This window comes from Thalassophryne amazonica, chromosome 1, assembly GCF_902500255.1.
Source record: "Thalassophryne amazonica chromosome 1, fThaAma1.1, whole genome shotgun sequence".
Taxonomy (NCBI): domain Eukaryota; kingdom Metazoa; phylum Chordata; class Actinopteri; order Batrachoidiformes; family Batrachoididae; genus Thalassophryne; species Thalassophryne amazonica.
The window spans coordinates 121,278,652-121,300,027 of record NC_047103.1 but is presented as its reverse complement, the minus strand read 5'-3'; the positions used below and the strand labels follow the sequence as shown (position 1 = coordinate 121,300,027).

Genomic DNA, 21,376 nt, shown 5'->3' with positions numbered 1-21,376 from the left:
TGGCAAATTCACTCTTAATTTGAAAAACTCATCTAGGAAGTTGTAAATAAAATGCAGGAAACATGACTTAAACCTTAAAGGTTTTCAAAACTGATGCATTAACATCAAAAGTCACAAAGCAATGAAAAGAGTTTAAAGAGTTTAAAGAAGGTATTAGAGAGTTCGTTACTTTTGTTCCAGACCTTTTAAAGGGGACTGTATGTCACTAAGTCCTGCCCTTGGTGTGTGGTTTCACTCACAGGGAAAATCAGAGAAACTTCACATATTGAAATACTTTCTTAAGGCCCCTTCACACATAGTTCGAAGTTTAGTCGAAGTGTGCATGAAGTGTGCATGAAGTAATCGTGTGCAAATCATGTAAAATCACCCCTGCCTCGAACACCTTGTACACCTGTTGCTACAACTATCTGCGCAAACCAGCAGCTAAAAGACAGAGTGTGCACTGTGCGAACCCATCAGTCCCTCTCACCGCAGGTGTCAGCCAAATTCCATCTGACACGTACAAACATCTAACACTACTTGTTTGGCACTTAGAAAATGTGTGTCCATTCACATTCTTGGCACGACAACAGTCTGCAGTCAATCACTGCCATGCTGTATATATAGTATATATCGCTGTGGTGATATATACTGTGGACTGCAGCAAGTGAGCATGTGCACACTCGCTGCAGCCGATTGATAGGCTGCCCCCAGGATGAAACGGACCGTCAGATCTGAACACACAGCAGACGATCTGACTTTCATGTCACCCACGTGAACTCTGTTCCATATGATGCAATGTCTGTTCTGGCGAGCCATCTACAAGACATGCGTGTCGGGCAGGACACGCCTGCGGGCCGGCTAGACACGTGTCAGCAGATGTGGACAAGAGCGAACTGCTTCTCATTCATGTCATTTCATCTACAGAGGAAGAGATGGATATTTGTATTGCCGCATGATAAGAGGGATTCAATATTAAATGATGTGTTTTTTATGGTGTATGGTTATATTTATTTTAAATACGTCCATTTCTTTGTTGATTTCAGGCATTTTCCCTGCACCGTTTACAGGCCAGTGACAGTAGCTCAGTGACAAAGTTTTGGGCTCGCAATCAGTAAAGTGCAAGTACAAATCCTGTGGGTGGTATGTATTTTTTTTTATTTCACATCAGCGGCGTGATGTGGTTCCACAGGTACCAGTTGGGTTTATGTTTTATTTATTCCACATAAGCGGCGCGATGTAATTCCACAGGTACCAGCTGGTTTTTATTTTTTATTTATTCCACATCAGTGGCACAATGTGGTGCACCTCGCACTGTGTTTGCATGCACGAACCCTCGCACCGGGATCCTGCATGCCTGCCGTCGACGTGATGTTTCGTGGTGCGCTAATTCGAACTGTTTTATGCTGTTTTGCTGTATTTGAACAAACTTCGCACCATGTGTGAAGGGGCCTTTAGTTTAGTTTCTAACTGAACATTCGATAATTACTGTACATGGTATTTAGGAAATAGTAATTATCAGGAATAAAACACAGTAATTATTAGGAATAAAAATGTTGCATCATAACAAATCACTAACAATTCAAGAAATAACATGTGACACACATCAACAGTTAAAAAAGAATTCACATGCAAGGAAAACATGTTAAGAGGTTACTTTGGATACATAATTTGCCTTCTGATTAGTTATAATAAGAATCAATAATAATAGAATCAATGACGTCATCATCACAGGTCTTCACATCAAACCACGGTCCTACGCACGGGCGGTAACAGATGAGAGCGGAGGGGATCCCAGTGAACAGGAGGTCAGCTCTGTGGAAAAACAGGTTGTTGATTTCCTCCTATCTAAAGGTATAGAAATGGATTTAAATAACATTGAAGCATGCCACCCGGAGAAATGATGATGATAAACGAACCGTCATCATGAGATTCATCAACAGAAAACACAAAACAGCACTGTTAAAACAAGGAAGAAAACTGAAAGGGACAAACGTATTCATCAATGAACATCTCACCAAATGGAATGCCGACATCGCCAGGAAAGCACGCTTCTTAAAGAAACAGGGAAAAATACAGCACACATGGACTTCAAACTGTAAAATATTCATCAAACTGAACGGATCACCAGAACAAGCAAAGGTTATGGCAGTAAGGAACATCGAGGAGCTGGACAAATATGAACAGTAGGTATAAGGACTCAAACACATCACAGCACCATGATGCAGACTGGAGCAACCCACTCATCCACATCATCTACACCCGGAGACAAGAGAGACATAATGACTAAGGATAATGATCCGTTTATTTCTGCCCAGGAGCTCTGTCTAGATACATTTAATTATAATAACTCTGCTAACCACCCCTTCGAATCTGGAAATGATCCTGATACCTTTTTCAGTGAGAATATTGTGAGACAGTGCAAATATTTTACAGAAGAACAATTCAAAAATTATAAAATCAGTGATGAAGATTTTTCAATTATACATTTCAACAGCAGAAGTTTTTCTCGTAATCTGTCCACTATTAATGATTGTTTGAAAACATCCAAAAAACATTTTTCAGTTATTGCAATTTCAGAAACATGGTTAAATGAGAATAATAAAGAGCTGGTATATCTTGATGGTTATGAATTGTTCCTGGTTAATAGGCAGACGAGAAGGGGTGGAGGCGTTGCATTGTTTGTAAGGTCAGATTACGAGGTCTGTCCGTAAAGTATAGGTCCTTTTTATTTTTTTCAAAAACTATATGGATTCATTCATATGTTTTACATCAGACATGCTTGAACCCTCGTGCGCATGCGTGAGTTTTTCCACGCCTGTCGGTGACGTCATTCGCCTGTGAGCACTCCTTGTGGGAGGAGTCGTCCAGCCCCTCGTCGGAATTCCTTTGTCTGAGAAGTTGCTGAGAGACTGGCGCTTTGTTTGATCAAACTTTTTTCTAAACCTGTGAGACACATCGAAGTGGACATGGTTCGAAAAATTAAGCTGGTTTTCAGTGAAAATTTTAATGGCTGATGAGAGATTTTGAGGTGATTCTGTCGCTTTAAGGACTTCCCACGGTGCGAGACGTCGTGCAGCGCTCTCAGGCAGCGTCATCAGCCTGTTTCAAGCTTAAAACCTCCACATTTCAGGCTATGTTGATCCAGGACGTCGTGAGAGAACAGAGAAGTTTCAGAAGAAGTCGGTTTCAGCATTTTATCCGGATATTCCACTGTTAAAGGAGATTTTTTTAATGAAAGACGTGCGGGCGGATTGCAGCGTCGGCTCGCAGCCGCCGCGACGCTCTGTCACAGGAAAAACACCTCTGCTGGAAGCCTTAAGGACAAGTTGGAACATCTCCAGCTGATAAACAATTTCTCATATACTCACTCCACTGAAAGCCATCAAAAGCCAACTGGATTTTAACAAATGGTTATCAACACGGAGGTGTTTTTCCTGTGCCGCCGCGCCGCGTCGGCTGCGTCCCGACGCGCGGACCCGTCCACACGTCTTTCATTAAAAAAATCTCCTTAGAAAATGTGTGTCCATTCGCATTCTTGGCACCACAACAGTCTGCAGTCAATCACTGCCATGCTGTATATATAGTATAAGGGAGGATTTATCAAGTCATAATTGGTCAGATGTTTTTGTTGATGATGTTGACAGGTCATATGATGCTTTCATTTCCATTTTTTCCAGTTTGTATAATAAACATTGTCCATTTGTTGTCAAAATATATAGAAATCAATATAGCAACAAACCATGGATAACTAAGGGGCTTCAGAGGGCATGTAAAAAGAAAAACGTACTATATAAACATTTCATAAAACTACGAACTAAGGAAGCTGAAAGTAAGTATAAAACGTATAAGAATAAGTTAAGCAATATCAAAAATATATATCAAAAATATATTATAATGAGTTACTTGTCAAAAATAGAAATAACATCAAAAACACATGGAACATATTAAATGAAATAGTAAAAAAGAATAGAGTAACTAGAGATTATCCTTCATTTTTTCAGAGTAACAACTACATCACGATTGATAACGACGAGTCTATTGCTGAACACTTTAATGAATACTTCGTTAATGTGGGTAAAAATCTTGCCAGTAAAATTGACTCATCAACAAATAACTTCTGGGTAAATAATTCAACGTTTAACAAATCTGTTTCAATGTTCATTGGTGGTACTCATGAAAGGGAAATACTTGATCTGGTTCATGGTTCAAAAAGTAAGAAATCGACTGATTTTAATATTTGGATATGGCTTTATTAAAAAAGTTATTGATTGTATAGTAAAACCGTTCAATTATATTTGCAATATGTCACTAAGTACGGGTAAATTTCCTTCTCAAATGAAAATAGCCAAAGTAATTCCTCTGTTTAAAACTGGTGACAAACACACATTTTCTAATTATAGACCTATATCACTCCTGCCACAATTTTCCAAAATTTTGGAAAAAATATTTGCTAAAAGATTAAATGATTATTTACTGAAGCATAACATCATTTGTGAAGAACAGTATGGATTCAGAAGGTCTCGAACTACATCACATGCTTTGATGGACTTTGTGGAAAGTATAGCAACTGCAATTGACAATAAACAATACGCAATAGGTGTTTGTTTTTTTTATTTACAGAAAGCGTTTGACACAATTAACCATGGAATACTATTAATGAAACTGCAGAAATATGGAATCAGAGGTCTGGCATATGAATGGATAGCCAGTTATTTACAAGGCAGATTTCAGTATGTTCAATTCAATAATACAAATTCTGAACTCAGGGATGTCACATGTGGGGTGCCACAGGGCTCAGTGCTGGGTCCTTTGTTGTTTATAATCTATATAAATGATATAAGTTGGGTGTCGAGTTCACTGAGATGTGTCCTTTTTGCGAATGATACAACTGTGTTCTGTAGCGGTGAAAATCTTGAACAGCTTCTGGACATAGTGGAGAAAGAACTGGAAAAATTTAAGGTTTGGTTTGACGCTAATAAGTTGTCACTCAACCTTGGGAAAACTAAATGTATTATATTTGGAAATAAAACAGGCACCCAATGTAAAAATTTAACTATAAACAATAAGGAAATTGAGTTAGTAACAGAGAATACATTTTTAGGTGTTATAATTGATAATAAACGTAGCTGGAAACCACATATAAATTATGTGAAATCAAAATTGTCAAAAACTATAGCCATTTTGTATAAAGCCAAAGACCTACTGCCGCAAGAAGGGTTACTTACTTTATATCATTCTCTGATGGTACCATATATGACATATTGTGTTGAGTCATGGGGAAACACTTACAAATCAAATACCAATCCAATATTCCTTTTGCAAAAACGAGCCATACGAATCATCTGCAATAAACAATATCGTGAACCAACTCATTCTCTATTTGTGTCTTTAAATTTATTAAAATTCATAGATTTGGTCGATTACATTACAATTCAAACTTTATTTCGAGCGAAAAACCAAGCCTTACCGAGACATGTCCAGAGTCTGTTCCAATTGAGGGAATTCAGATATAGTTTAACCACCAGTAAGAACAAATGTAAAGGGTTTTTGTGTGTCTGAGGTTGGGGTGAGGAAATGGAACAAATGTTCAACAGAGGTTAGAATGAGTAGTACCTTAGTAAGATTTAAGAAACTACTCAAAAAGAACATCATGTCTAAGTATCATAAAGAAGCAAATATAATTTGATTTATGGAATGTTCAATTTATAAGTGGGACTTATTGCATATTTGAATGTGTGGGTATGTATATGCATATGTAGATATATAGATATGGGTAGGTGTATATGTATATAAGTGACTGTGTATATGTATGTATATATTTATGTTTGTAAAGTATATACGTATGTATATAGGTATATATGGCACAGCCCAAGCAGAGGGTCAGCCCCAAGAGCCTGGTCTGCTTGAGGTTTCTTCCTTATAGGGAGTTTTTCCTCACCACAGTTGCCTAGTGCTCACTCTGGGGGCTGGTAAGGTTAGTCCTTACTGGCGTAAAGTGCCTTGATTCGACTTTCTTGTGATCTGGTACTATATAAATATAATTATAAGTGAATAGTATATTGATGTGTATGTCTGTGTGTCGACATGTAGTAGTGAATTTGTATTTATGTAAATATGACTGATTAGAATTGTTGGACTTGTACTAGCAGGGGTGGGCGCTAATAAGCTTTGCTTCAGCCCACACCCTTTCGGACTCACTAGTTTTGTCTGTGTTTGTTTGTGGAATTGTTCATTTTTTTTCTATTTGAATATTTTGTGTGCCGAATAAAAAACTTTGTCACTTGTCACTTGTCACTTATACAAACAAGAAAAGCATTATAACTTTTCACTTGGGATAAAAGAATGTTATTTTATAATGAACTACAGTTGGGTCTTTTTTCCACTCTTGACCTCCAGGGGGACCTATGGTTCTGCTCACCATAATGGTCACATTCGTGACCGTTAATTCGTTACATCTGGATGCTGCAGTTCTGAGTTATTGGCTTGTTATCTTGTAGAGAGAGACATTCTGGCTTGTCTGTGAAGTTTTCGATGTAGGCAGGTTTATTACACCTGTCTAATAACTCACGCTGACTGGAGTTTGACTGATAGTGGTTTCAGGGACACCTTTGAAGTACAATGTATGGTTTACTCTTGTGGCATGCGATGGGTGTTCGGCAGGAATTTCACAAGACACCTCCCCTGTGCTGCTGTAACCTTCAGGTCAAATGTAACAACAGTCCTTTCAGTTTAACACCTTTAGATTTTGGAATGTTTGGGAAAACAGTTCTTCACAAAAGCAAACATTAATGTTGGCTTAACTTTGAAGCCATATTCGTTACAATGGTAAATCTGTGTGGAGTAGACAGTTCTCAAAACCTGAATGACTGTGCAAGAAGGAAAAGAATGAGGAAAGCAACCAGCCCAGCTAACCTAGAAGAAGTTATTGGCTTCTCTCGCTGTGATTGGAGAAAGTGTGCAGAGTGCATGTTTTGCATTTTGTAGCCCCAGTTATAGGGGTTCATGATTAAGTGGTATAGAGGAGAATTTTATTTAAAAGAAGACCTGAAAGTTCAGCTACAATTTGCCAGAAGGTAGATCTGAGATGCCTAGATTTGATGTTTTAGTGAAAGGAAATCCTCTTCTATGCCACTTCATTATGACATTTTTGAGAACTGTCTACTCCATAAAGAGTTACCATAGTACTCTGTATGGAGTACTGTATATCTGTACAGTGGTCCCTCGCTATAACGCGGTTCACCTTTCGCGGCCTCGCAGTTTTGCGGATTTTTTTTGTGCAATTTTGCATGCTTTTTTTTAACAGCGCATTGTGTTCTGTGTCCTTATCAGGCGGGCCAGTCGCAGCACCGGTCGGCATCACCATGATTGCTCTCACTGCCTCCGATGCGCTTACTGAGTCTGCGGGCTCGGTAAATGCCGCAGAGGGCCACTCACACCGCCCTCCTGTCTGCTGTGCGGAGCTGCGCCAAATCTGGCAACAGGTCCAGAGACTACACTCGCTGTTTTGATGCGGATGTTGACCACAGCCGCAGAGCTCCGGAGGCAGTGAGCGAAGGGAGAGTTCTGCGTGTGTCTGTTTATAATTTTCTCGCCCAGAAGATAAAAGAGAGTGTTTAAACAGGAGAGAAAAGTGAGAAAATGTTAATGCCTGTTTGAGAAAAGTGTATAAAGTGTGTAGTGAGGGGTTTAACAGCCGTAAAACATCTATAATAATTGCAAAAAATAGCGCTGACTACTTCGTGGATTTCGCTTATCGTGGGTTATTTTTAGAACGTAACTCCCGCGATAACGAGGGACTACTGTATACTATTTGTATTTCTTTATAATTGCTGCAAATAAAGTCCAAGGTATATTCTGTGACTTTGAAATGTTCGTGTATCCATCCCCTGACTTGTCTGAAGAAAACTGGCAATAATACTGATTACTTACAGGGATTATGTCAAAGGGTTCCATTAGGTATGCAACCCATTATCTTAGCTTTTATATTTTTAATTAATTTATATCAAGTTGAAGAGATTTGCTTTAAGAGTTTAAGGAAGTTAATTTTAGATTTTTTTATTCATTTATTTATTTTTTGGGGTATTTTAAATGGCATAAAATACCTTTGATGGGCACTGTATGTACAGGAGGTGGCTGATGATTACTCCACTCCTGAATTGATATCAGTAGCAAACGTGATTAGTTGGCTGAGGGGGTTGAGGCATGTGCAGAACAGCAGCAGGGATAGTCCATCACCTTGGTATATTCCACAATTGATGGTGATTTGTGCACTTGCCTTGGAGTTGTTCACCAGTGATGTCATCCACAGTCTTACTGGGTTCCTGATGAAGGTTATCATTGCACTGTTAGACATGCATAGTGCCAAGCACTGCAGTATCCATGTGTGAAGCATTGAGTCATAGGCCTTCCTGTAGTCAATTTGGGCTGTGGTCAGGTTGGTCTACCTGGACTTTGAGTCCTGGTATACTGCTCGGTCAACCAGTAGCTATTGCTTTGACCCTCTGGCATTGTTTCCAATGCAATTCTGAGCTGTGTTCATGTGTTGACTCATGTTCCTACTCGACATGGTTGCTATGATATGTGATAGAAGCGTCCATGTCAGCCCACTCTCACATTTTTTTCGTCCTCCTGTCACAAAATGAGTCCAATTTTCGTGACGGTTTCTTTTTTAACTCACTATTACTAACCCTACTCCTACCCCCAACCCTAACCTTAACCATAACCTAACCCTACTCCTTCTCCCCACCCGACCCCCCACTTCACTTTTAATTTTGTGCAGCCATCATGGAATGAATTAGAATGCATCTGTGCTGTTGTGATGAAAATGAGGTGCTTTTCATCACAATATCACGACCCAATAGATGAATGTATATTTTGTGCTGCTGAATCACGACTTGCCATGAGACTGGGTTGTCCATGTTGTGCAGAGGCAGGTAACTGGCTGGTAGTTTGAGGGTGCCGTACCCTTTTGGGGGGGGCGGGGTTCCTTCATGATCAGGATTGTCCTGCCCATGACAGCCAGTCTGGGTGAGTACTTGCTGTTAGTAGCCCACCCTTTTGTAGGTGCACATGGCTGTTAGCTTCTTCCGCCAGTAGGTGTGTATCATATCAGGCCCTGGTGCTGTCCAGCTCTTCATCCCTGATTTCATTGTTGGATGTCTGCCTTCATGATGTTGACTAGTACTTGTTCTGGGAGGTGGCTGTGGTGTGCTCTTAGGTGCACCAGCCACTTGGCACTAGTGTCACGTGACTCTTTCTGCCACATGTTCATCCAGTATTGCACAGTCTCAGTTCTGGGTGAGTCTGTTCTTGTGTTACTGTTTTCCCCTTTGAGCTGGGAGTACGCCCTGGATTGGGTTTTTGGAGAACAGACCATTTATTTTCTGTGGCTGTTGAAGATTGATAGCATCTTTCAGGAGGTTGGGATGGACCAGTGTTCAGCCCAGACATGGTCTCAGACATAGCCAGAGTGAATTTAATTATCAGGTTGACATTTATACCAATGTCAACAGCAACTTGTTGGTAAGAGTCAGATGATTGATTACTTATATCTACTGTAATGTATTTATTTATTTATTTATTTATTGGAGACACTTTGCTTTACAGATATTCAGGCCTCGCAATGGGGACCCATTAGATGTAACAGATATTTGTTAAAATAATTTGTTAAAATAATTGATTACTGAATCGCCCACACATGAGGAACCATTAATATGTAGCAATTTATAGTGAATGAGTAGTTAAACTCCCAAATAGATTGGACTAGGCCCAATGTAACGGTCAACAAATAATTAATTTAGGGTTTAATACTTTTTATTTAAGTATTACTCGCGGCACCACCTATATTTTTTATAGCATAGGTACTATAATTTAAAACATTAATTTATCAGTCTCAAATGAATCAATCTGTCCTTGATTTAATTTAGTCTCTGATCTGAAGGCTGAATTCTCATGATACGGTTGACCAAGCGTTCCTTCTGTACCAAAATAAACCACAGCAGAAAATATTTACAATTTATTTACAATTTATACAAGAAATGAATATTTTACTGGCATTTATGACAGTGATAAGTTAATTCATGGAAACAATTTTCTTACTCACTCATGAGACTTTGGAAGAAAGAGATAAAGCTTAAAACTTTAAATAAATAATCTGATTGGAATTTAGTGATGAATTTTTAACCCAATTATTAAGAAAATATTAGACAAGCATGAATATGTTTTAAAAGGAGCCAAATGATTAAAATTAGCACTTTGTATCCAAAGACAACAAACCCTTTTCCTGGATCACTTAGCTGCTGTTGAAGAGTGTTTCGTCAGTCGTGGATAATCATGCTGTGCGCATGTGAGCTTACCTGGATCGGAGGGGTTAACTCAGAGGTGTCCCCGAGTGATCCCAGGGCTTGTGTCGGCTGGCTTTCCGACACTTAGCTGCTTGCAATCAGGTTGGTGTCTGGTAGCTTTAAAAATTGTTGGAGCCAAATGAAAGTCTTTGTGAATTTAGAAAAAAGTAAAATTTTAATTTCAGACCGTGAAAAATTATTTAAAAAAAAGAAAAAAAAAGAAAAGTTCGCTTTCTGTCAATTTGCTCTTAATTTGAAAGCTCAGCTCGGAAGTTCTCTTAAAATTCAAAAGACTTGACGCACCTTAAAGCGTCAGTTAAAACTTTGTCACAAAATAAGAATGAATGAATGAATGCCACGTGGTAGCTTAGCTTAGCAATGCGATGCTATGGGCCTGGGCCCAAAAATACAAAGTAAGCATTTACAAAGAAAAAGGGAAAAGAAGAAGGGCAGAAGGGGAGAAGCGAAGCAGAAGAAGGGTCCTAACTTCTTAAAGGGGGACTGATGTCACCACACTCCGCCCATTTAGGGTGTGTAATTTTACAGAAAACATGATGTCCTCAAGGGCAGACAGAATGATTCAACTATTTAAACCCATTAATTAATTTGCGTATACTATTATTCTAAGACACTCAAATGGACACATTATTCATCGTCACTTAAACACATCCTCTGGTTAAACAGAATACTTCATCAACCTTTGACGATGGAGGCAGAATCACACTTAAACAACATCAGTGGCAAGAACACATATAAGTAATGGAATGACTACATACAAAGCATTTGTTTGAATAATCACTGCAAACAAACATTATAACTCTTTAGATATAAATGAAAGAAGTACTGATCTAAAATTTTATTTCAAATCAAAGGTCTTTTCCTTTGCTTTAAACCTCAAAATAAAAGCTGATTGTCAGGACAAAGTTTATGACCATGTGTTATCATGGGGGAAGGGATAACGTCTTGCAGTCTTGAGACCATAAGGTCGGTTCTTCAAGCCTGGAGAAGCTCACATTCTGATGTAAAGCCATTATAATGTCATATAATTCATAATGACCGAAATTTAACTGAGAAAAGGCAAGGGCTTCCCCTTGAAGAACTTTGAATTACAGCTTTGTTTTTCCTCTGCGAAGCAGTGTTGGACCATCAGGGGACATCTCCAAAACTCCAGATGACGTAGGAATTTCTCAACTGGGGGTGGAAACACAGTCTCTGTCCTCCAGTTGCTTTTGTTGTTGAGACAGGATTAATATATTTTATTTATCAGGTGAATCAAGGCCATGGCGCTACACTACTCTGACCATAATTAGACTGACACCTCCTATTTCCTCATACCTAATTCCTAACTTCTTATTTTTTTCCCTTCACTTCAGAACTATCTTGACGTGTTCTCACAATGTCAATGAAATCACTTAGTATCCTTTGCTTACAACATCTGATTGACAACGTTCTTCAAGGGCTTGAACAAATACCAACACCGGCTTTGTGCTGCTTGAATTATGTTGCTTGTTCCCTCGCACCTTTTCACAAAAATACAGAACAAATGCAAAATGTATTTAAATGTCAGGAAAATAACAGCTTGTTGTTACAGTGTGGCTCCAGTTGCGTGGGACTTTTCCACCTGAACTAAAGTCCAAGCATGAGTCGAACGACAAGATTCTCCAAATTATTGATTTTCTTTATTTAAAGCAATATTCTGTGCCTATGAAGTGAAGTCATTTGCTCTTTTCTTCATATTTTCTCTTGGTTCCAATGCCGTTTTAAGATCCCTGCTTGTTGCTTGATTTCAATTGGCATGAAATCCTTCCTCCAAGCAGAATGAAGGCCATGAGTGTGTGTGTGTTTATAGATTGCCTGAAAGAAAGAGCACAACAGAAGAGAGATCAGGAGAAAAAATGATGAAAAAAGAATATTATGTAACCCATAGCTGTGTGTTGTCTTATTAGCTTTACATTAATGCTTTTATGTAGGCAGAAAATGAAGCTCAAAGACAGAGAGGTGCAAAGGAATTGTGAAGATGGAAGATGGCGCCTGAGAGGGAAGACAGAACTGCTCATTAGCACATTTCATCTCCCAGATAACTAATGTTTTTACTTTTAATTTGTTTCTCAGCAAGATAGGAATTTCTGCACAGACCCAAGAAAATGAGTTTGTGAATTTCTTTTGATGGATGAATTCATAATGTACCAGAGTCAACCTGGTACATTAAAGAAAGCAACAGACAGAAAACTGGATAAAAGATCACGATGAACAAACATGCCTCCTTAATGTTGGCAATTCTCACCATTCACAGTCTTCAGACTCTAAACCTGAGACTAAGCATTCCACACAAAACAGTAATAATACCACACTCATTTTCCGCTTATCATAAGGTTGGGATACAGTGCCCTCCAAAAGTATTGGAACACTTGGTATTTCACACATTATATGTTCAATGTTGCTGACATTAATGAGCGAGGCTCTTCACCGTCTGTGTGTATCATCAGACAATAATTTCAATTGAATAAAATGTTGCAGACCTAGTATCGTTTTTTTTACAACAATGTTGCCCATTTTGTGCTTTGTCTACCATAGGCAGAGTTTTGTGCCATTTCCGGTTTGTGGCTTTGTCTACCATCGGTTTGGTGGCTTTTCATGGCTTTTTACGACAATGTTGTCCAGTGTGTGGCTTTTTCCCTATGGGCAGATTGTTTTGTGCCATTTCCGGTTTGTGCATTCATCTACCATAAAAGCAGCTTTGCTGCTGCTACGCGGTGCTTGCCTCATATAAATTGGAACAATGGGTGGCAGGCCTTTTGTGAGAGGTATTTATAAGATGCATAAACTTGCCCAACAGATTGCCCTTGACAGATGGAACTTCTGCACATGCTCTTTATTTGTGTGTTCTGCAAAATTGATGAGAACATTGGTGACTTTTCAGGTATATAAGAATCTGCAACATTTTAGATATTAGCAAGCCAGTGGAAGACACTGACAGTTAATAATGATCTACTAGAAAGCTTTTGAATAAAACCACCACTGTTGCACAGCCAAGTATCAGTTTCTAAAACTGACACTCCTTCAGAATCATGAAATCAGCTTGCTCCAGGCTAATTGGGTATCATGAAATCTGGTTTCTAGGAGGAAATGATGTCACAGGGGCTGGAGGTGTATACAACAGTGCATTTAGGTGTAGTTATGTACATGTGGTATGGGGGCACTGACCAGCGTTTATCCTGGCCATGTTATTCATTTGACTCCACATCCACCAGTCATGCATACATTTAAATGGTGTGCCTGTACAACTTGCCTGTCTGACATTACACCAACAAGCCATTACATTACATTTGAACATGGTCTCAGTTACTACAAATTACTTGTATTTTGTGTGAAGATAATGAAAACTGTATTTTAATGTTGACCCCATCCTGAATATTTAATCTTCAAATTCCAGAACTCACTATTTGTAATCATTATTACAATTGTGAGTCATTACAGTAGTGGCTTTTTATTATTATTTGACCATGATGACTTTGATGCTTTAATTTCCTTTCATCAGGCCCAAGTGCTCATTGCGTTGTTTCTTTCCTTCCGACTCTTGTTCTTTTCAGAAAATGAGTCAGGAGTTTGAGATTAAGCGTTTGTCACTGGAGGAGCAAGAGATCGACTCCAACAACAATTGGACAACTTGAAAGAGGAGCTCTCTGCAAAAGTCAATTGGCCAATCAGGAGGTATGAAAAGTTTGATTTTTTTTTTCTCAGTTCCAGTGTGTCTTCTAAATGGATTCCATTCAGACAACTGACTTTTTTTGTGTGACAGCAGTTTGTTAATGCTTTTTGTGCTGTTATCTCCAGGTGTCCCATCTCCAGGAAATGGTGAGGGAGCGGGAGCAGAACCTTGGTTCAGCACAGACACAGATCTCCTGTCTGAAAGAGACTCAGGAGAAACTCAAGACAGAGCTAGATGCAACAAGAAGCACGTGTGCGAGAAACCAGCAACCTCCTAACTGATCTTCAGGTACGTGGTCTTTGTCAATTTAGGATGAGATGGGTTCTGTTCCATAGCAGCTGTGACTACCAATATGTAGAGCTAGGTGTTGTGTGTTGGGGGGGTGGCTGGACATTTTGGTGTTCTTTTCTTTCTTTGCTCTCCAGGTGGTATGAAAACTGATTTGTCTGTGGAGAGGGTGCTGGCTGAGGAGTCCTTCACCCTCGTCAACGTTATGTGCAGCGCCTGTGGATGGTGCTCACGTGCAACCTTGAGGACTTTCAGCCGAGGCAGATGATTGGATGGCGTTCTGCATTTGAGCCATGTGTGATTCAAGCGGAGTTGCCGGGAACTCGACCTTGTGATGTTCGTTTGTGAGATGCCGAGGACCGCGCCTGGGTTTGACACATCGTGCCTGTGAAGCAGGAAGGGTGAGGGACACATGCTGTCAGCACACATCAGAGGTGATTAATTGTTTGACTACTTGTTGATAGTAACTTGGTATTTTGTTACGCAGTATATTTGAATTGTGATGAGAATTGTGCAGCTCGCTTCTCACTGCTGTGGCGTGCGGACAACTGGTCCTCCACCTGTTGTGAGAGGCTGCTCATTTACATGGAGCTTAAATACAGACCTGAATGTGTTGCTGATAGTGTGTGCCTTTTGAAGGATATTGCTTGTAACTGCTGACTTACCTCACCTCTTCTATCCTTCGCAGAGAGTCGGTTTGTCGTGTCCACCTGGGGGGTGTTTGGCGGTAAAAGTGAGTCCAGAAGCGCCGGGCTTCGATCCTTTTAGGCGCTGGAGAGCGTGCCAGCCTTCACTCCACCAGACTGACGCATCTTTTGTTCATTCACTTTGTTATGCACCAGAGGGTGGAAAGAATAAATTGTTTTGTTATTGGAACCGCTTTCTGGTTATTTTAGCGCTGGGTTCCGTCAGACACAGGTCCGCTCCTCAACCCGCGTCGACACATAATAGTAGTTCCCGGCCATTCCAAAATGGACCCAGCGGCAGAGGCGGTTCCTTTCGCCGAAAGAGTTCAAGAACACTTGGAGAAAATATGGGAGCAATTACAGCATCTCGCAAACCAAATTAAACAAACAGACGCCCATGTTACGGAGCTTGCAGCGCAAGCCGTTTCGCTTCCTGCTGCTCCAGCTGCGGCACCATCGATACTGGTGCAGATAACTCCGTCACCCAGAGATTCGGCGTCCGAACCGATTATTTGTCATCCGGAGCCTTATGCGGGAGACGTTGAAGCCTGTGCTTTGTTTTTGATGTAATGTTCTCTGGTTTTTGTTCAGCGACCGGCTTCCTTCTCTTCTGATGGGAGCCGTATTTCATATGTGACAAATTTGCTCCGAGGTGACGCCTTAGCTTGGGTCACAGCGTTGTGGAGTGACAACTCGCCATTGTTAGGATCCTTTAAGGATTTCTCCCGGGAGTTCCAACTGGTTTTTGACCATCCGGTGAAAACGAATACTGTTGCCCAACGGTTGCTGAATCTCAGGCAGGGGAGGCGGAGTGCGGCGGAGTATTCCGTGGACTTCCGGATTTTTTCTGCTCAGTCAGGTTGGAACGCCACAGCTTTACAAGGAGTGTTTGTTGATGGGTTAAATGAGTCATTAAAAGACGAGCTGGCAGTCCGTGACAAGCCAAACGATTTAGATGAGCTAATATCGTTGGTGATTCGTCTAGATGATCGAATGAAGGAGCGTGGATGCGAGAGAGGGCGGCCATCAGAGCGGGTTTTTTCGTCTCGGGGCTTTCCCCGACACAGATCTGGGCCGCCTCTTCTTCGCCCCACTGAGGCTCCTCCGACGGGACGTCTGGCTCCTCTTGCAGATGAGCCCATGCAGCTCGGATGAGCAGAGACCACTGTATTGCCCCGACATATAAGCGTCAAGAAAAATAATGGTGACGTATCTCCAGGTGTTCTGGGACAGGCGAAATAACACACACACACAAAAAAAAACTTGTATGGGTTAATGTTTTGTTTCTTTGTATAGGGGTTATAATTTGTTTGGGGAGTCGGAGGCGTGTCTGGTGGAGTGAACGTTAGGCGGTTAGAAGCCCGTCTGGGCTCCCTTGATCGTTATTTTTTGATGTGTATTTAGGTATTTTCTGTTTGGGTTTTGGGGTCGTTTTGTTTTGTTGTTTTTTTATTTCCCTACATCACTAACCCCGACCTCACTTGCCCCAAGACCGTTCGTCTTGTGGGTTGTGGGGTGGTGCAGGTTGGTTACGCTGAGCGTTCTCAGAAGACCTCTGCACCTAGGGGTGTCATGTCCCGGCCGTTTCCAGGCTTCAGCCCATATGTCCCTTCTTCATTTAGTTCTGTTCCTTTGGCATCAGCCTTGTTTTGTTAATTACCTTTTTCTTCATGTGGGTTTTTTTTTTCCATGTTCTGATTTTTGCTTAGTCACTTCTTCCTTTGTTACTTTTCACCTCAGTTATGTTTAGTCTTGTTTTGTTATTGCCTCTTTCTTCACGTTTATTCAATGTTCTCATATTGCTTTGTCACTTTCTTTCTTTGTTACTTTACAGCTATGTTTAGTTCCATTCTAGTTTATCCACAGTCCTGTTTTTATGTTTCAGCATTTAGTGTTTGTTTGCTTATGTTACTGTTCTCTCTTCTGTTAAGTATTTGGGTATTTCTGGTTTTGGTTTTCAGTTTTGTTTTCTTGTAGTTCTTCTGTCTGTTCTTAGTAGGTTTATTGTATGAATTCCCATGATTCACTTATCACGTTCCTGTATGCTTTTCAGTTGTGCTCAAGTTAGAGTGGTTTTCTTTGTACTATCTCTTATTGTCATGTTTGTATCTAATCACCTTTCTATGGCTCCTGCTTGTCAGTCTCTCATTGTTTCCACAGTCTTTTCCGGATCACTGCACTCTGTTCCGCACCTGCACTTTGTCCTCTCAGTCAGCCACGCCCCTTCATCTGTCATTCTCTTGCCCATTTGTCACCGCCCTTCTGCATCATTGGCCTCTTAGCTGTCACCTGACCACGCCCCCCTTTCCGGGCCTTTCCTCCTCCACGTGCACCTCATTTCCTGATTAACACCTGTCCCTATTTAACCTGCGTCTGTTCACTTCTTCCCCGCTCGTTCGTTGATTCACTCACTTACCAGCCTCTTGTGTCGTTCTTGTTTTGCCTAGCCTTGTTGTTGGACTCTGTTTTGTGTTCTGGATCCTGTTTTTTGCCTCTGCTCTGACATACCTGTTTGCTCGTGTTTAGACCTTGCTTGTTCTTTGGACCACGTCTTTTGCTTAATCCTTGTCAAGTACTTTTGCTCCGTGGACTGCCTTGCTGTTAACGATCCCTAGCCTGAATAAACCACCCTTTAAGTATATTTTCTTTTGTCGAGCCTGCATTTGTGTCCTGCCCTCGTCCAGTCCTGACAGAACGAACGAGCCAGACATGGACGCAGCAGGCTCGAATCCGGTCGCCAGGAATCAAGACGCTGATACAATCAAGAGGATTTTTGATGACCTTCAATTTTTTTTTATTTGTTTTCGTGACTGTTTCTCTCCAAAAGAGAAATTTGATTATCTTGAGCAGGCATGGGAAATCGTGGAAGCCAATGAATGGCTTTATGAACGCTTCCCTGATCTGCAAGACCTGGACACGATTTTTTCTGGCACTACACTTCCTGACTGGATAAAACATCCAGAGACCCACCCGTGTTCACAGCCCCTGCCTGTCGATGACGACGCTGAATGGAGCGATTGTGATGACGATGATGAAGACAATTCGTCGGAGTCAGAACAGTTCGTGGTACAGGGCTCGGTAAACGTATTGTTCAAGGTACAGGACTTGTTTTTTGAATACCATGACAATCTGAGTCCACAGAACCGACGTCGCGTTCTGTCGGACCTTGATCAGCTGTTACAAGCCGAGCCTGACGTGGTTCGCTCTTTTCCTGACCTTGAGAACATAAAGGCTCAGTTTAAGCAGGGCCTTCTTCCACCATGTATCGAAGATCCGATTGAGTTCATGTTTGAATCAGACATCGCAGCCTGTTCGACCGCACCACGGCACATAACAATATCAGACGCAGCCTGGTGTGCATCAGGAAAAGAACCGGCTGCACCTGCAAAACCGAAGACACCGGGACCACGACCACGCTCAACACCCATGCAAGCCCCTTCACGAGCACCACCTAAGTCCGCACCACGAACGACTCACGTGGCTTCCACACGCTCGCTTCGGACCGAAGCGGAGCCGGCCTCCTCATGTCCGACTTCCCAACGTCTCTGGGCCATGACAACGGCTGTTCTCCGCCTTCCTCCTGTTCCAGCTCCTCGACAGCCCTGCGCGCCTGTGCCACCGAAGACCGTGTGCTTCGCACCTGCAGCTGCTCCAGTCTCCACGCCAGCGGCACCAGCGACGCTTCCAGCCGGCCCGGTCTCCATGCGCACTGCACCAGCGACTGGAGCGATCTCCGCACCTGCGGCACCTCCCGCCGAACCAGTCTCTGTGCGCATCACTCCAGCGGTTGCTCCAGACTCCACGCCAGCTGCACCAGCGGCTACTCCAGTCTCCATGCCAGCGGCACCAGCGATGCTTCCAGCCGGCCCGGTCTCCATGTGCACTGCACCAGCGACTGGAGCGATCTCCGCACCTGCGGCACCAGCGACTGCTCCAGACTCCACGCCCACGGCTGCATTGGACTTTGCGCGCACCGCGCCAGCACCTGTTCCAGCACACGCCGCAGCACAACCAGTCTCAAGGCCAGACGGTGCGTCGTTCGCACGCATGCCGTCGGAACCTTCCCCTCCTGCGCCTCCTCATCCTGATCCAGCTTCACTGCCGGCACAGAAGATGACGAGCGAGGACGCAAACCTGGAGATGGTTAGTGACATTTTGCTTGAACTGTATTTGTTGCGGGTCTATTTGTACTCACGTTGTTTACCTCTGTGCTTTGTTGGTTCAAAGCCCCATGCCTACTCCTGGGTGGACCATGTCTGACCTTGACTCACAGTTTCAGAGCGTCCATGACCTGGCTGTTGGGTAAAATTATTTGTTCTTAGGGTCTCCCCAGGGGGCGGTTGTGGGTTCATGGAAACATTTTCCATCTCACGCCTGTTAAAATTCTCTCTCACGTCTCCAAGTACTTCTGGCCATGCCAATTATCCACAGACTTTGATTAACCTTCTTGTGCAATACATTCGGCACCCTGAGCAAATACAGGATTTTCTGGTTGGTACTTGTGTTGTCTGGTTTTGTTTGTTTTCTGTCTGCACTTTTGCTTGTTTATGGGGATTTTTTGCTTTTTGGGGTTTTGTTCACGAACTTTTATTTACTGTATGAGGGCTCTTTTCTGTCTTGTTTTTGTCATTGTTGTAAGGTAGTGTGTATGCGCCTAAGTGTCTTGTGTTACCGTACCTGGAATGTGAACACCCTCTGTTTTGCGTGTGGCTTAGCTCTGCTCCCTTTTGCCCAGTGGCTTCTACGCACGGTGGGACTCCTCCTGAGGAGGTTGTTTTCTGTACACCACTGTTTTGGTGCTATTCGTCCTAAACCTGGCCCCGATTGTTCTTTGGGAATCACGCTAGGGGCCGGTTTGTCCCAAGGCCGAGTTCCTGCTGTCTCCACGCCCGTTTCTCCACGGGTCCACTCCCCTGACCTCGTGGTAACTCGCGACCCGGGTGTGTGTCGCGTGCCCAGGCCCTTTGTTGAGCCGTATTGTCGCCCGCCTGGGGGCCTCTTTCCTGCCCTGGCTATGCCCAGTTTTGGGTCCCTCGACCGCCTGCCCGGGTACTGTTATTCCTCGTTTCCTCTGCCTGTTTTGCTGGGGTCTGTTGTCAGACATCCCTGGGGTTTTGTTTTTTTTTCGGCCCTCTTGGGGCACCCGCTTGGGGGAGGGGTACTGTCATGTCCCGGCCGTTTCCAGGCTTCAGCCCATATGTCCCTTCTTCATTTAGTTCTGTTCCTTTGGCATCAGCCTCGTTTTGTTAATTACCTTTTTCTTCATGTGGGGTTTTTTTTTCCATGTTCTGATTTTTGCTTAGTCACTTTCTTCCTTTGTTACTTTTCACCTCAGTTATGTTTTAGTCTTGTTTTGTTATTGCCTCTTTCTTCACGTTTATTCAATGTTCTCATATTGCTTTGTCACTTTCTTTCTTGGTTACTTTACAGCTATGTTTTAGTTCCATTCTAGTTTATCCACAGTCTGTTTTTATGTTTCAGCATTTAGTGTTTGTTTGCTTATGTTGCTGTTCTCGTCTTCTGTTAAGTATTTGGGTATTTCTGGTTTTGGTTTTCAGTTTTGTTTTCTTGTAGTTCTTCTGTCTGTTCTTAGTAGGTTTATTGTATGAATTCCCATGATTCACTTATCACGTTCCTGTATGCTTTTCAGTTGTGCTCAAGTTAGGGTGGTTTTCTTTGTACTATCTCTATTGTCATGTTTTGTATCTATCACCTTTCTCTTGCTCCTGCTTGTCAGTCTCTCATTGTTTCCACAGTCTTTTCCGGATCACTGCACTCTGTTCCGCACCTGCACTTTGTCCTCTCAGTCAGCCACGCCCCTTCATCTGTCATCGCTTGCCCATTTGTCACCGCCCTTCTGCATCATTGGCCTCTTAGCTGTCACCTGACCACGCCCCCCTTTCCAGGCCTTTCCTCCTCCACGTGCACCTCATTTCCTGATTAACACCTGTCCCTATTTAACCTGCGTCTGTTCACTTCTTCCCCGCTCGTTCGTTGATTCACTCACTTACCAGCCTCTTGTGTCATTCTTGTTTTGCCTAGCCTTGTTTTTGGACTCTGTTTTGTGTTCTGGATCCTGTTTTTTGCCTCTGCTCTGACATACCTGTTTGCTCGTGTTTAGACCTTGCTTGTTCTTTGGACCACGTCTTTTGCTTAATCCTTGTCAAGTACTTTTGCTCCGTGGACTGCCTTGCTGTTAACGATCCCTAGCCTGAATAAACCACCCTTTAAGTATATTTTCTTTTGTCGAGCCTGCATTTGTGTCCTGCCCTCGTCCAGTCCTGACAAGGGGGGGGTTGTTAGGGGCGTTTTTCTTGGTTTGGTTAGGGCCCGGTTCCACTCCAGCCTCGGTGGGCCTTTGTACCGTT

At 42.3% G+C, this 21,376-nt stretch overlaps 1 pseudogene; it reads left to right on the top strand.

Moving 5' to 3' along the window:
- The window catches only part of LOC117513685, a 729,285-nt pseudogene that overhangs the window by 330,266 nt on the left and 377,643 nt on the right, over positions 1–21,376 (top strand).